The sequence below is a fragment of the Agelaius tricolor genome, unplaced genomic scaffold (assembly GCF_023055355.1).
Source record: "Agelaius tricolor isolate 1412-34295 unplaced genomic scaffold, bAgeTri1.0.p SCAF_1, whole genome shotgun sequence".
Classification (NCBI taxonomy): Eukaryota; Metazoa; Chordata; class Aves; order Passeriformes; family Icteridae; genus Agelaius; species Agelaius tricolor.
This window is the reverse complement of record NW_027269261.1, coordinates 85,848,711-85,866,331: the sequence shown is the minus strand read 5'-3', so window position 1 is coordinate 85,866,331 and position 17,621 is coordinate 85,848,711. Positions and strand designations below refer to the sequence as shown.

Here is a 17,621-nt window from a genome sequence, read left to right as displayed (position 1 = left end):
AAAAACCACCTAAGTGGCACCAGAGTGCAGCTCTGAGCTACCCTGGCTTATGTCCCTTTCAGAGCTGCAGTTTATTGCCTCTGCATCGCCCTCTTGTCATGCTGGCACGTAAACCAATTTTGGACCAGGCACCTAGTCTAGATATTTCTGTAATGGAGCTGCAAATGGAAAACTGGGTCAATAATGATTCCATGAGATGCAAGATTTGCTTCAGAACTCGTACATTATGATACAAAATATGTCAGTAATATGTTTCATGTATTTACCCAATACTACATTTTTAATTCTTTTTATGTTTTTCCCTATCCTCCATATTTGCTGGTGTCTCAGGTGGGTGGGAATTACTGAGTATACACAGCCTTCCACTGTCCTCTTATCATCTGTGTTTGTTACAAGACACCCCAGAAGAACTGGGAAATAATGGAGTACTTAATATCCTCTCACTATACATTCAACCAGCAGCTCTTGAAAGAAAGATAAAATCAGGCATTGCAGACCATGTTCTTGTGGTGCACAGCCAAGAACTGATAACTTCCCAATAACTCACATCAGTTCATGTTATCATACCCTCAGGCAGACAGTTCTGTAAGGTCAAACCAGCTCAGACTTTTCTTCAGATTACCTCAATGAGACCAGCTGGTTTTCTGGTGTGGCTTACAGTAGACACACAGTTTTGCCTGCTTCAATGCTCCATTTAACAAACACATGCATTTTGCATATTTTTTTTTAATTACACTTTTTTTTGTACTCAAATTTTTTCCCAATTATCTCACAGCAAGCAAAATGAGTGAATATACTCATGTGGATCTCTCAAGCAATTGTTCTGAGGTTTTGACAATTTCTGAGGTTAAGAATGTCTAATTGATAACAATGAGTTGTATAGCACAGATACTGCATAGAAAATTAGTTCCAAGGATGTTAAGAATGTTGGATAAGCTGAGCTGTCAAATAAACATCCTGTTTATAAACTCAATTGTTAAATAAACTCAGTCTGCTAAAATACAGCCTACAAGAGATCTCAGTAAGTGATGTATGAAAAGTCATACACAATTTAAAAAATGACTGGCATATGAATTTAAATTAAACTTCATTTGGAGAGGTAATGGACAACTCTAATTAAATAAAAGCACAAATTAGGCAGTTTCCATGGAGACTTTGCTCACATGATCTGCCTATATTGTATAACTCATATGCTTATCCTCTAATGTGGCTGCACAGAAAGCAGTTATAAGTAATGAAAGTTGTAACAAAAATATTCTGAAGGATCCTTTACATTCTTGTAAGTAAGTAGGAGATCTTACTGCTAACTTCATAATAAAGAAGATAGTTTAATATTTTTGAAAAATATATTAATTGATTCCAAAGGTCTATCATATCATTCAGAAACACATACAGAATGAATGCATAACATTATTTTCCCTTGCAAGAAAACAGCATCATAAAACAAATCTGCCCAAAACTAGACTAAGATGCTAGGAGTGGCTAATTAAGACTAAACATTTGTGGATGTGAAGTGTTTGAGGAAAAAGAAAAAAAGAAAAAAAAAAATTTCCCAAAATTAAAGGGAAAGATCATGCAATGAGATCCGTAAGTCAGATTCTGACTTTGCTGTAAGCATTTCTGTGCAAATTTGGACAATCCACTTAATCTTTTTCTGTCTCAATTTCCCATTATAATTAGGATTAAAATGAATTTCTTTCTTGTAGCTGTACTACATTTGTTAATGTCAGTGAGCCTGTTGTCCAGAAAAACCTACACAGAGCACAAAGAGATAAAATGTCCTTCCTGCAGAAAAGTTACATTCTGTTATAAATAGGGTCAATTGCAGGTATTTCAAAGGAACTTAGAATTTCTTTGTCATTCCCTTAGGTTTATTAATCTGTATGAGGGGTATGAGTAGGTCTTAGTGATTAGTTTACTTCTTAATTATGAGGACTTCTTATTTATTTATATTTTTTCACTATACATATTCACATCACTATTTCATTATTTCCATTGTCTTTTCAAAAGGCTTTTGTCATTTCAGCCATTGAAAGGATTCAATTTTTTGTATTCTTGCACTTATGAAGCATAAATTAATCTAGAGTCTGGGTGGCTCTTGCAGTATTACACAGATAATCTTTGTATGAGATTAAACTGTACTCCAAACTCATTCATTCAGCAACAGACATACATGGCCTTTGTTTCTTCAGTATAAATTTTTCCTAGAAATTGCCATTTTTATTATTGACCATAAAAATTAAAAGCATGGCCCTCATTTATGAACACACAGCATTCATGGGCACTTTATTTCTCACAGTAAAGGAATCAGGCAGGTTATCACAGCATTCTGGTTCATGCTGAAATGCAAGTGTCAGAAATGCTCATTCATCTCATGTCATTCACCTTCTCTATCTCATAGATAAACAGGCCCTCAGCTTGCCCTTTGCTACCTACTGGTGGAACATTCTACACCAGTGGACAGAGAAGAAAGTTGTGTTCTTAGCATGGAATGCTTCAATGGGCAATGAATTGCACACATAGAGATCATGAAAATCGGATGATTTACAATATAAGGGTTTAACTATGTATGGAGCACAGTTCACACACAAGGGACACATCAGTATACAAACTACTGCATCACAAACAGGTCTAAACAGAAAACAAGACTCTTGCTCTGAACTTGAAACTAAAACATAGCAGGAAAAGTCTCCACTCTCATCAGGGCTCAAAAACATTGACAAAAAATTAAAGGCTCTAAAAATGCAGAGAAATTTGCTTCTTTGAAAGCTCAATGTATAGTAAGATGATGCTGTGATCTGCATAAGTAGGAGAGCAAAAACTATCACTTACATGTAGTATCTCATTTTCCTTTTTAAATATGTGATGTATCTGTCATTCATTCCAGTTCAACACTGCACAGATGACACTCAAAACTGTGATAGGAACTTGTCACAGCTGAAGTTCTCCAGACTTAAGCTTGGAAACGTCAGGAGATATTGCTGAGTTGGAACCAGCTTGACACATCCAGGCAGCTCATTCAACCCTGAAGCTACTGCATGCACAGTGGGAAATGACACAGAGCAGTGCCCAAGGTCAGGCTGGTGTGGCACAGCTTTTGTCCCCAGTGCAGGCTGGATGTCTGTCAGGAGTGTGGCCTGGCTGTGCTGCTCCATACCCTGCTAAGGAGACATTCTCTAGGGAAGCACTGCTTGGCATGGGCCAAATCTGGTCAAGGGTGTGTGCTGTGACAGGGATGAATAATCACTTTGCCCACTCTTCAAATTTTGTCATCTCAGCTTTAACCTCTGTCTACTCTCTGAACCTGATATATCAGTTTAAATTCTCTTTCTTCACCTGCAAAGTCTTGCCTCTTTGTTGGATCTCATTTTTCATGCATTCATTCTACCCTTAATAACCAGGCAAGCTGTTTCCATCTCCTAATTGTACTTCTTTTATAACCTATCCATCCATAAAACAGGCCCCAGTGTCAGCGGACCTGTTGCTCACATACTTTAAAAGGTTCACCTCAGCAAGACTTAATCAATTAACTGCCTTCTCCATCACAATATAAGAGGAAGACTGAGCTAGAACTGATTGATACTGAACTTAGTTCATAGCATTTTGATTTATTTATTATTGGCCTGCTCTGGACCTCACATCAATTTTTTTTCACTATGTGCTTTCCTTTCAGCCTGCAAGCTGCCTATGGCAGTTGTTGTTTTTTAGTTTCTACATAGTCCCTGCTATTATAAGCCTGGCAACAAATGAGAGAAAACTCAAAGTGCCTGAATTAAACTGCAGCTGGAATTTCATTCAATCACATAATGACAGAATGTGTCATTAGAGGATGAATATGGGACACTCGCCACATCACTCCATAATCTGAGAAAACAAAATCACCTCTCCCAGATGAGGGAAACTTTAAGATCTAGAAGAGAAATCTCCTGTACCTCAAGTCCTGCTATGAAATCAAAGCATTTCTTGCAAGCGGCCTTTCACCCTGGCCTAAGACATCCCCAGAGTGCTCAGTGTATCTCATGAGAACAGGGAACTGAGAACTGGTCCTAATCTCAGGGAAAGAGGCAAATGTCTGCATGCCTGGGAGATGTTAAGGACTCCTCATCCCTCCTGACAGCTAATTGGATTGATTTGGACCTTCCCCAAGAGGCCAAAAAAACTTCTAGAAAACCTACTCCTTTCCTCACCCAATCCTCCAGAGGTTACATCCAATCTTTATCACATCTATAAAGCAAACTTGGCATGGTGAAGGCTCCTCCTCTGGCCATGAGGCCAGCTGGCATGCTCTGGCCATATGTTCAAGAACAGGTTGGATCCATCCAAACTGTGATGGGGAATGATCCTTTGTCCATGCTAATTCCCTAGTAAAGCCTGGGAATTATTTGGGACAGAGAAAATTAGTTGGCCAAGTGTAAAATTAAGACAGGGACCTGTCTGAGCAGCATTACAAGTAATCAAATTCCTATTTGTTGGGCATTGTCCTGGCACTGTTTAGTTTACTACAGATGCAGCCCAGGTGGCAGTATTGTCAAATACAATATTCTCATGCATTGTTCTCATAGCATGCTGATAAGCAACAAATACACAGAAGGACAGCAGGGCTGGGAAAACTCTGATTGAAATGAAAATTAAAGCTGATAGTAGCAGATTTAGGGTTACTGAGGTTTTCCTTTGCAAGAGGGCTGCGTGAAAAGTATTAAACAGTAAGAGGAAGTCATTGTTTAATTAAGTTGCTTTTGCTTTTCTCATCACAGCCTCCTTTTTTCTTGTTATTTTTCACACACACACACACACACACACACACAAAGAAATGTTCCTGATGAATTCAGCAAAGATCTTTTAATTGAAGTATGCTGGCTCAAGAACTGGCCCAAAAGGATATTGCTAGAAACAGGGCAAATACATAGATTGCATAAAATACCTTTCCAACTTCCTGCAACCAGCACTTAAAGGACTTCCTGAGGCAGAAGTTTAATCTAGACCATCATTTTTAATAGCCACCAATGGGTCTATCCTCTATGGGTTTATCTAATCTTCTCTGGGCCCATTTATACTGATAGCCTCTACTGCATCCTGTGCCAATGCACCTCACAATCTAATTATGCTTTATTTGAAAAAGAATTTCCTTTTTGTTTGTTTATCAGGATGCCTGATAATTAAATTAGGTGCCTCTAGATCTTTGGTTGTGAAAAATAGTGGATCATTGAGCCCTACTCACTATGTCTATATAATTTATAATTGTGTCGAGCATATCCCTCCCTTAGTCCTCCCTTCTCCAAACCAAAGAATCAATCTGTTTAGTATTTTATTATGGCAAAGCTCTTCTAAAACTTTCACTATCCTTTTCATTCTCCTCTGTACATTTTTGTTTCTCTGCAATACCATTTTCAGATGCAGCAGCCAGAAATTCAAATGGCTTTACAGTATGTTTTTTTTTTTTTACTGTGGTGTGGTTCTCTGCTTTTTCTTCTTCTATTTTATTTTTTAATATTTTCATCTGCCCTTTTCATAACTCAGAGAATTAATTAGTCATATTAAGCTGTGCCCAAGAGAGACAATTTGTTTGGCTTTTCAAACAAAAACATACTTCTCTTATATATTACACTAATAAATATTGAAGAATTCCAGCCTTTTACTTAGTTCAGTTTACTGAGCAAAACCAAACCACCATTCACATCCCCTGAAAATCAGGACTGAGGAATTTCTGTTCTCTTTCTTGTTCTCTTGCTCTCATCCAGCCCTTCCACTTTTATATAGTATGGTTCCAGACAGCAGGACTATGAAATCAGGCATCAGTTTTTGGAGGCACACAGCCTAATAAATCAGGGAGAGGAAACTGGCTCTGTCCCCCAGATCCTCTCATGGAAAAAGGATAAAATGAAATATACTGCAGGGGACCACAGAAGTTGTCAGGGATCATCTTGCTCTTGCACTCCTACTTCCCAGCTTTTGGCAGCTGAAAATCATCCACAAAACACAGGTTGCCCTAGCAATATTGTGGTGATCACCCTGAAAGGCTTTGGTTCCCTACAGCAGCCTCTCCTGAGCCATTCAGGGTCATTTTGCTCGTTGGAAGCTTTTCTGAGCTGCCTTACCCCTTTTACCCTAGAGATCTGCAAGTTCCTCTTCCCTTCCTCACTTAAAGCAATAAATGCAAAAATGTGTTGGATGTTGCTGCGAAGTCTTAAAGTAGAGTGACTTTTCAGTCATTCTAACACTTAAATGAATAATTCAGTTAAATAACTCGATCTTTTTATATCAAAATTAACAAGTGACTGCAAGCAAAAAAAGAGTAACTCAGTGATAAGACATTGTGTTCAAACTTGGCTCTGTGTGATATGCTGCAAACAGTCTATGAAATTCCTAAAAGTTCTTTCTTCCTGGATTTTTCATGGCTGAATGACTATGTCAAGCCCTGAAAAAGCCATTTACCCGTTATTGTTTTTCAGGATCTGTGAGAGGAATCCCAAATATTCTATAATAAAAAGTGGGAATATTAAAAAAATATAGTATCTCATTATTGTAAGTTATAACCCACATCCTGTGAACCCAGATTTTCTGGATACCCTAGAAAAATCTTTAGTTGTCCCTATAACTCTTCAGAATCCATTATGTTTCTTTACTCAGGTAAACTGCAACAATTGCCTTTGGTACACTTTCATCTTCCACCCACTGTGCCAGCTCTTGGAAGGACTCCCAGCTACCTCCCAGTGGACAATTAAGGAGGTCCAAGAAGTCTATCTTGGACCTTGGCAGAGAGGAAAAGTAGAAAATGCATGTCAGGAACACAGAAGGATTTTGCACAGCTGTGAAGGCTTAACTATCCTGTCAGAGAAGTAAAATGGTCACCAAGTCTATTAAAATCACTGCAAAAATTATATTAAAACATTCTTAAGAGAGTCGAAAGTGAGGAAGAATGCCAGAGCAAAGTGTAGGACAGTCCAGTAGTGAGAGAGGAATATACAAATCAGAAAACTTAATTTACACCTCTCCTAAAAATACATAAAAATTGTCCCTGAATTGCACTGGTTTGTGAAGAGGAAACAGGATATTTGTCTTACTGGATGAGTGTAGTTATTTAGCAATCTTTTTTTTTTTTTCTGCATATGCACGGAAATGAAAAGTCATTTAGAAAAAAATAAATTGTAGATGAAATTAGCCTTTTCAATATATTTCAAAATCACTTTTAGAAAAGGCATTTCTTTAAGACTTTCCTTAAAAATGTCTGAAATCTCTAATAGTAAATTACGTTTGACAGAATATGGGTTTTGTAACCTTTCCATTGTCAGGTTAAAATTAGATATTCTCACACTATATTTTGCTTTACTCTTTGGTAAAAACCACCATCAGATATACAGCAACTATTACTAGTAGGTCACGGCATTCTGATTTTACAGATTCATCTTATGGTGGGGCAAAAGGTCTGAGCAATGTCCCTGTCTTTCAAATGTTCAATAAATAAGATATTTTAACATTAAAGAACAACTGTATTTGGTCCACTGATCTACCATGGTAGGAGACATTTAGTATTGAAAACCTTTGACCCCAATGGGATGAGAGGGCAAAGTCAGCAGTTCTACTGGAAACTGAAATTAGCTATTAGTATCTGCAGCTGTGAAATCCCTCAATGAGGCTTTTGACATTAGATGATGAAGCTCTCTATAACTGGAGACAGGATGTGCATGTGTTTTTCTCTATGTGCAAGGTTGAAAGAGAGCAGAGGGAGGGCTCAAATATATTCATTCCTACACAAGAGAATTTTGGTGAGGATTTCTGTGAACACTTAAATGCTGGGATAGTAAGATTGACAGCTAGTGGGGTTTTTTATTTAGCAAATATGGTTACATATTATATAATATGCAGCTTCCTTTTGGCAATTTAAGCAGATATGAAATGCAGTACCTATAAATGAGCCCTTTTTCTCTCTCAAAAATAGCAATAACCAGGACAAGTTTTCTTCCTAGAAAGAATCATGGGTCTGGTGCAGCTGTAGCAGGCAAAGACTGATGAATCAGGATGCCTCATTTCTCTGCCCTGTGTTTTCATCATCCTGTGGATGCTGCTGAAGTTATGCTCAGTGGCTCAGATTTAATGCATTTTCCAGCAACTAGTTATTAGTTCCTTCCCCACCATCCCTATGCAATTGCAATGTGAGGCTTGCTCTCTCCTTTCACCTCCCTCATGTTTCCCTTGTCCTGTATCCCTCGCTTTATTTTTTCTTCTTTTTTTCCTTTTAATTCTCTCCCATTAGTCTTTCTTTCTTTTTTTTTTTTAATTGTCTTCTTCTTCCATCCACAGTCCTAATACTCCTGAGGTCCAAATAATATGGGACAGGTTGAAAGTCACCTGAAGATTTTGTGCATGATGCATGTATAATCCCAACTATGTGCTGTACTGAGTTATTTACACCACCAGGTCTTTAATGGAGCACTGCAAATATTTAGAAAAACCAGAGAAATTTTCCTCGTTCCCATAGCAATTTTCTGCTACAAATTATAAAATCACAGCTTAGAAATAACTTAAAATTAATAGAATTGTTAAGTGATAATCTAAAATGAAAGAAAGGTCTATATTTTCAAAATAATTTTGTACAGTTTTATCCTTCTTCACAAGTAAAAAGAGATGTCAGGTAGCACACCTTCAAGGCAGAAAAATGAAACTTCTAAAAATGTCAAAATTGGGTGCTTCAACAATTGAAAATCTCTTTTTTCCCCCTGCATTTTCATTTTAAGAATGAATTTGTTCGGAACTGACTCATAAACAGTTTCAGTTTCAGGAAGGTTGTGCTTTACAAAGAAAAGGGTTTTGCCTACTACCTCACCACAGAGAGCTTTCTCACTAATGCATTTGTTTAACACTTTGCACAGTGAATGTAACCCTCCTTGGGTCCTCTCTAGTTGCTCTAGAAATGGTGTAATATATAGCAGATATTTCTGTGGTTGTTTAGGATACACAGACACACTGACTCATTACATTTTAAAACCAATTACAATGTGCCTGAGGTGAACCTTTCTGTTTGTTGGTTGTGACATTCAATTACAACCTGTGCAGCTGCTGGGTTATTTGGATTTTCCCTATGACACAAACAGAAATGAAGTTGAAGGAGAATCAATTCTCTGCATGGCCAGTGAAAATGGAGAGCAAAATGACCAGCTGTCCATTGCAGGATGGGCAGAATCAATAGTTAGGATGTTGCAAAAGGTATACAGGTGCTTGGCCAATTCCTAGTCTTAAAGTTCACTGTACTGATCTCATCAAAAGAGATAAATTTTTCATTTAATTTCCCAAGGACAGGCTTTTCATGGAAGCAGCTGGGGAGCCTAGGCACCTTTGTCTTCCTCCCCTTGGTGAGGAGGAGTGGGCAGCTCTAGGCTGATCTCTGTCTAGCCCATTTCTCCAGGGACTAAGGAAAGTGCTAGGCTGCCAGGCTCATCACCTCCAGTCCTCAAATGAGGGCCTAAAGCAAAGTGACATCAAGCCAGACTGTCATGATTACTTAAAAAGGAACTGAGAAACTGAACACAAATATTTGCTCTCAGTAGAGGTGCTATTTGTTCAGGTCACCTCACCTGCTGCGGTGCTGTTTGTAGCTGCTATGCTGGCAGAGGTACAACCTACATTTCTTTCACGCTTAAGTGCTGCTAATCCTGCTTGAACCACAAAGTAAAATAGTTTCCAGACCTTGTTCACTACAAGGATTTGTCTTTGAGGTCTGTGTGTGTGGGCAAATACCCACGCAGAGCCAAGGTCACTGACATTATGTACATGGACTCTTTCTACCCCCGTATCTGCAAGGCACTAAAGGTGCTTTGCACAGATGTTCACCTGGCCTCTTCCTGCCCTGGCAATGATACATGGTCAGGAATACATCCAACTTGCTCTTTGGAAGAACTCACACAACTGAAAAATTTAATAACAACAACAAAAGGTTTAATATCAGCTTAGATACTTGATCAGATTTGGTTGGTTTAATGTATTTAAGAATATCAGCTCTGCTGAAGTACCCATCCATCTGCCTGTAAGGTAAGTGAAATCAGTGAAACCATAGCCTGTAAGGTAAAAGTACCTGGAATTAGATCATATCTGTACAGTGTAAAGAAGTTCAGTTACCAAGGGTCAGCAGACATATGGGGACTTAATAAACTACTGCAACACTCTAGTGTGGCAGGGCCCTCACTTTGATCTGTCCATCACAGACACAAATATATTGGAAACTAGCAAATCATTCCCTTTACAGTTATATTTGGGCAGTTTCAGTACCTTGAACACAGTATCATCTAATTGCAATCCATTTTTAACACAATCTTACTCCAACAGCTGTTTGGGGCACCCATGAACATTTGCAGGGATGTTACATATAGTCATGCAGTATTTCAGCCATGGCTGCATTTTCAAGGGAAGGAGGAGAAAGGCTTATATCAGGGTCCTCAAGCTCACATTACAAATGGAAACCAAATGATTACTGTTAGGCTCATTTTGCTTCTCCATATCTTTGTTTATTCAAGGCCATAAATAGGGGCACCAGAAAGACCAGAAGCCTAAAATGAAATATTGAGACTTTAGTTTCTGATGCAAATGCTCAAATCAAGCCCAGGCTGGTAGTGACAAACTCCTTGGCTGAAAACAAATTAGTGAATTCTGTGAATTCCCACAAGAGAGGCATGCCATCATGACAAAACTTTCACCTCTGTTGTTTCAGAATTAAAGGGCAAGAGGAATAAAATAACCTGCCAGTTTCTTAGCCCATCAGAGTCAAGTCACATCAGCAAGAAACAAATGCATTAGTGAGAAAGCTCTCTGTGGTGAGGTAGTAGGCAAAACCCTTTTCTTTGCAAAGTACAACCTTCCTGAAACTGAAACTGTTTATGATCAGTACGAGGAATCTGGCTTCCATGTACCCATTATTCACCCATGCAACTGGATGTAGCTCCTATGCTGTCATTCTGGTAGCTCTTAGGGACACTTGCAAATTTAAAGAATGCAAAGATGGTTTTGTTCTATGGGAATCCATGAGTAAGGCCTCCACAATTTTAGTAATTTGGTCTCTCAGTAATGAGATTTAAAATGAGTTTAAATCAGTGCTTAATTTCTGCTCTTTCAGGACAATGGCAGTGATTAGTAGTAATGTTTGACTTCCACTTCCATTTTTTTAATGCAGCTGTAATACTGTCTGCTTTTGGCTGCTGCTTTAATGATTACTAATGACTTTATTTTGAAAGTAATATTACTTTTTGTATTCATTCTTCGGCCTCTGAGCAAAAAGATAATTTGAGTCAAATTATGCAGTCTCTTCATACAAGACCTTCCATTGGTTAACTTTATTTGGAGTCAGTCCAAAGGAATATGGCAAAGGCACTGAAAGCACACCATGTATTTACAGGTGGCAGAAAGAATATGAGTGTATGAAAGTGGCAATTAAAAATAAATAAGCAAAAAGATGCCATACTGACAAGAAACATATATCAATTACTTTCTAGCCATCAATTCCAGCACTGAAAGCATCTAATGGGTTAAATTTCACTGTTGCACCCTCAGTTCTTATATGTAGAATCATCTCCCATCACATCTGTGCAGACAATCACCTATGGCAGCACTGATGGCTGTGCTCTGTGCAGTCTCCTAATTTAAACATAACCTCTGAGCATGCCTAATTTATTTATGCATCCCTTCCATTAGGATTTCCTGAGGAAGTTTTCTTGACTTACTCCTTGATGGATAAGTACATTTTTGGGTGAGAGTGTTGTTGGGGGTTTTGTTTTTGTTTTTCTTTCTTTTTTCACTTTTTCCCATTCTTAGAAAATATTACCTCATTGAGGCCTAAATTTCTTTGCAAGAATGTATCAATTTCGATGAAGATTTCCTCTTCCAGTCAACGAGAGAAGGAAATCTTGGAAGAACTTGCTAATTTTGACATTGATTCAGCATAGAAGCAGCTGTCAGCTGTTACTTTATCTGGGTCAGATTTGTTAGAAAACAAGTCCCTCACTTTGAACAAGGACACAAAGTGTCTTGGTGTTTCTGACGATATTTTCTAGGGGTTTTTTATTGGACTTATTTAAAATAATTTAAATGGTTAAATGTTTGTTAAGACAGAGGGAGAATGAGTCACCATGCCAAAAACCAAGTGATGTCAAGTAGAATAGAAAAAGCAGAAAAACATGTTTGAGTGTTTGAGTTTCTCATATTGCCACTCCACTAGTGGTCATACACCTCTTCAGACACTCATAAAAAAAAAAAAAAAAAGGAAGGAAAAAGCAAACATAAAAGTTTCATTTTCTGCTGGGTCTGTTTGCGATGAAGCTTGCTTTCTTCCTGTCAGCCCATGGCAATAATCACAATATGTGGTTATGGATTTGTCTTTCAAGTCACTGCTGTGGTTGCTGACCCCTTGTTTCTAGGGAATGCCCACACACCTGCTTATGGGAAGTAGTGAATGAATCCTTGGTTTGGTTCCATGTACAGCTCTTAATTTCTTTATTAACTGTAATTATATTTGTCCATGAGTCTTTTCACCTTCCTTCTATTTTCTCCCCATCCCATGGCAGAGGGAATGAGGAAGCAGTAGTGTGGGCATTTGGCTGTTGGCTGAGGCCAGCCCATGACCCAGTTTTGCTGCAGTCCTGAAAACTCATAATCCTGACAAGTCCTGTGATAGTGAAAAACTGTTTTCTGTTCAATTCTCCAAAACAGACCAGTACCTGTTTGAATATCCTCCACCATTCATTTGAAATTCCTAACATTTGCACTGCCCAAATGGTTGACTTAGTGAACAGTTGGACTTGATGATCTTAGAAGCCTTTTCCAACATTAATTATTGTATTTTGCAGGTGATTCCATAAAAGGGAGGAAAAAGGGGTTTTTTTCCCCCACAGAACTTCTTTTAAAATTTTTGGATTTATGAACAGAAGGGGAATTATCAGTGACTAAAACTTACTGCCTTTGAAAGATATAGAACATGACATATTTTGTTGAAACGCTTTCACTGATACAAAATCCCATAATGTTATGCTCAAATACTCTCTCCTCCACCCTGAATTTTACTACATCATTGAGGCAGTGAGAGCAGGGCCTCCTGTGCTATCCTGTGCTCACTCCAGTAGTTTTCCATCTCCTACGTGCTGATGCGTGCTTATTCATCTTCAGCCCTCTGTTCTCACACCCATAAACACACTTGCTCAAGATCATATGCCTTATTAAGAATCATTACAGCACATGAAACTTTAATCTGGCTAGAAATCACCCGTTGCTAAGCAATAGCAAGTCAGGCCTTCACCACCAAGAGCAGACACTGGCTCCTGGTAAAAACTTCCCTGAAGCCTGAGCAACGGCAGCCTTGTTGCCATCAGTGCTGGAGCCAAACACATCAGCCCATCTGCTGGGCTAATTAAGGGAAATCACACTTGATGGCAGGATAAATATGTCCATGGATAATGTTGTCCAGAGCAGCATGACAGGGTTTCCTTCACAATTCATTAAGTTATACTACTCGTGTTCTGGACACATGGATCCAGCACTGGGTGGACCCAGGGGACTCTAAAATATCCCTAGCTGTTCTCTTTAGTTTATTTTCTCCACTGGCAACAGCTTTCTTCTTCTCAATTCCAATCTAATGTTGTAAACCCCTCCATTAAAAAAACTTCCAGAGAACTAGCATGATATCTATAAATCAGCGCTCAATCTGTGTCATAGAATTTCTCCTCTTATTTGTTCATCTTGTAATTAGAGATTATAAATATTATTCTCCTAAATTTACAAAATCTCATTGCTGCATTGCTCAGCTCATGGTTTCCTAATGCTACAATGCTAGATTTAACATATAAGTAATGAAATAAGTAATTAATACTTGATTATTATGGTTATTCCTAGTAACATGATAGTATTAGCATTTCTAATACTTTCTAATACTTTTTTACTGAAAACAGTTCATGAAAAATGGCCACAATCTGGGACAGCAAAGCCCTCAATGTTAGGACACCTGGAAACTCTGCACCCATAGAATTTTTCATCCTGATCTTTTATTTTTTTTAAGAACTAATGGCTTCAGGGATGAAAAATGCAACATAATAAAAGCAACAAAGAAACAAATTTTTGTGTGCCCTAGGTAGGAAGATACAGATGTCTCTTGCTTAGGCCATGATTCATTTAACTGGCAAATAAATATTGTGACAATATACAAATAAGACTTCTGAAAACAGACTCTCTAATCTACCACTACAGTAAATAAATAATAGTAATAATAGTAAAAAAAATGGATACACAAATGGAATGGCAACTTAGGACTGCACTGTCTGTATATATTGAATTTAAAAATCATCATTAATTGGCATATATATCTATTCCCATTTACAGAAATAAGATTTCCCCTGGAGATGCATCTAAGACTATACAGAACATATGAAGGTATGAGTAAAAGTAATTTCAATGTTCCAGTCTAAACTTTATAAAAATTCTGTAGTTTTTTTATTCTTCTGTTTCAATTATGTCATGTGTTCTAAACTTGGTGAAAGTTTTAAAAGTAGACACTGATGCTTCCTTTGGTTGTTTCCACTCTTCTTGCTTTTTTCTATCCATTTGAACATAATTAAGAGGAATATGATACATCTATAGAAAGAACAACATCAAGCTGAAAAATGAAACTTCCTTATATCATGATTCATCAGATAACCAGCCATACATTTTCTAGGTATAGTGGTAGAAACCTACTGCCTGCTTGCCATGTGCAAACTGGAAAAATCTTTACACAGCATACTAAGCAGGAGTTTATAAGGGATTACTAGAATGTCCTTCCTATCTGAAATGTTTAAGACATCACACTGTAGGTTATATTTGACTCCCTGATCTTAACAGCCTTTCTCACAATTAACAACATTTTTTCTGTCTTTCCTACTACTAGTCCAAACATTTTAGCCAACAATATATTTCTTCTATTGTTTGTAAATCATATTGATAAATTATATATTTTGTTCAATCGTCTCCTTTTTCCATGGATGTGAAGTCAAAAAGTAGAGACAGAAGATAATTCTAGAAATCTTTCAGGATCCTAACTATATGTCCAGCCTTCTTTTATTGCTGGGATTTCACTTCATGTACTATCTCTCTAATTTCCTTCTTGAATAATTTTTTTAATCTAATTTTTCTTTTTTTTATGGCTCCAGATTCTACTTGGTACTTTCCTTATGAAGTTGATTTTTTTTTTCATTGTGTGCCCAAAACTCACCTCTACATGAAATAATAGGCTCTATAATAGCCTTGTATATCTCAAACTTGGCTTTTATTAGTATTTCAAAGCTGTCAATTATCTGCTGAGAAAAGCAACAGGCATTCTTACTTTGTACTTGTGCTGTTCCTTAATTAATTTTCTTATTAAATTGCAAGTAATTAACATTCTCTGGCATTTTAAGTGCATTTTTTTATATCAGAGATTATTTATCTAAACACATTCAAGGTTTTATCATTCATTATCAATGCTGCGATTTTTCTTTCCATTAATCTTACAGCTATTTATTTCATCATTTGGAATCTCCTATAACAAGATGTAGCAATATCCCCTAAAATTCACTGTGTTTATTACATCAGCTGCTTATGCATACCACAGGTGAGAAAAATGTTAATACTTCTGATTTTTTGAAGTGGGTGAAGGCCAACATTTGTTTGAAAAGTGTTTAAAAAATAGAAGATAGGAGGTAAATGACAGTTCATGAACAGATGAGAAAGAAAGAGTTCATACCAATCAAGCACTTCCAAATAGAAAAGCCTTTGTGGGAAAACCAAAAGAAATCTTGTTAACATAAATGCTGCCCAGAAAATATCCAGCATTTTCTGGCTCCTGTTCCCTGGAGTCAAGGCATTTTATGAAGATATTTTGATCACAACAAAGCTTCACCATAGCTCAGCAATGGAAATGAATTCATTCTCCCTTGGAACACACCCTCAGTTCTCTAGGAGCATGGCTGCAGCCCAGAGACCTGGCTGAGCAGCACTTTTAGCTCTGAGACAGTCTTGTCATGGGAAGCGCCCAATATGGCAGCGTACCTTTAGCTGAAGAATTAAAATTTAGAAGGTTTTATACTGAACTAGAATTTAAAAGAATTACAATATCCTGCATGAAGTGAACTTTATTCCTAGATGGAATTACAGTTACAGCTTTTACATCTCAAAAAAAAAAAGTATTCTGTTGGAAAGAAAGGAAAAGGAAGGAAAAGCACCTCCTGAGGGAAAAAACCAACCAAACAAACCAGATTTTGACTGAAAGGAAACAGAAAGGTGTAGAAGTAGAAAAAGAAATTTAAGAATGATGCTGAATACAAATAAGGATGTCTTTTAAAAGGAACTAATACAAGCCTAGCTAATTCCTGGGTTGCTAATCCAGAGAATCTGATGGCTGGTAACTCAGTGTTTGCATGAGAAATCAATGCAAAGTTTTAGCTCTTCACTCTAAATAATCACTCTTCACTCTAAATATTTTTTTTTCTGCATTATTTTTCAATTTCAGGTGTCTTTCAGCATCACTATTGCACCTTGTATATAAACCCCCACTTTTGGTCAAAATGAACCTGTAATTTTTCAATTGCCAACAGCTTCTTGAATTAACGTGAAATTTGGTGAGTCTGTGTGGGTTCCAAAGTGCTAACACTCACTTTTTGCTTTTCTGCTTTTAATTATTAGTAATAAAAATACAATTTAGTTTACTACATGGCTGGAGTCCTGAAACTTCTGTCTTCAAATGCCAAATGTCTTGCTTTGTCTAGGCAAAGTCAACCTTGTGAGAAAAACAAAACAAAATAAAGCCCGGAAGACAACTTTTCAAAAGGTAAAAATTTGCTTAAGTTGTTTTCCAAGTAAAAAATCCATGGAAAAATATATTATGAAGAAAATAGTCTGCATTAGAAAGGACTCAGCAGACAAATAATAGTTCTTTTCTCTGGTTGCATTCTTAGATTCCAGAGTAGCTTTTAGAGTATCCCTAAATCTGAATTAGTACTTTTTGGAGCCTGTTTCTGCTATAACAAAATTCTTATATCCAAATTTTTGTCACTGTGCATGAATTTAAAATCTAAATTAGATGAAATATGCTCAGTTTACAAGGCTTTTTTATTTCTTTCCCTTTTTTCTCTTTTCCTTACTAGTCTGGCATTTTTATTGATAATTTTTCATGATTCATATAGACTGCACTTTACTAAAAACCTGGAACTTGCCTTTTGCTTTGCTGACCATCTTTTGACCTTCTCCTTTTTTTGCTTCTCTAAATGTGGTATGTTTGCAGTACATAGCATCTCTATGCTGTGCAAATATGACCAGATGTCAGATTTGGCATGTTAGCTCTCTATGGTTAACAGTAACATGAGCAAGTCAAAGTACAAAGTCTTACAGGAAAAAAAATAATAATTAAAAAAACTTATCATAAAAATGCCTTCGTTCATGATGAGTAGTTCCTTCATTCCTAAAAACAAATAGGATGACAAGTTGATGACAATGACCAAAATGCATGGAAAGGATGGACAGGAGTCAAACACAACAAAGCTTGAGTCTGAAACACATAGAAAATGTTAAGACTCAAGTTGTGCATGGCTGAGAAATCAGAAAGCTGCAAAAGATGTTCTTTAGTTTTGTTTTTTTTTCCC

The 17,621-nt window shown here is 37.2% G+C and overlaps 1 protein-coding gene across 27 annotated transcripts in view; it reads right to left on the bottom strand.

Annotated features, from left to right (window-relative positions):
• The window catches only part of DLGAP2 (DLG associated protein 2), a 456,578-nt gene that overhangs the window by 100,457 nt on the left and 338,500 nt on the right, over window positions 1-17,621 (bottom strand). The window lies entirely within an intron of this gene.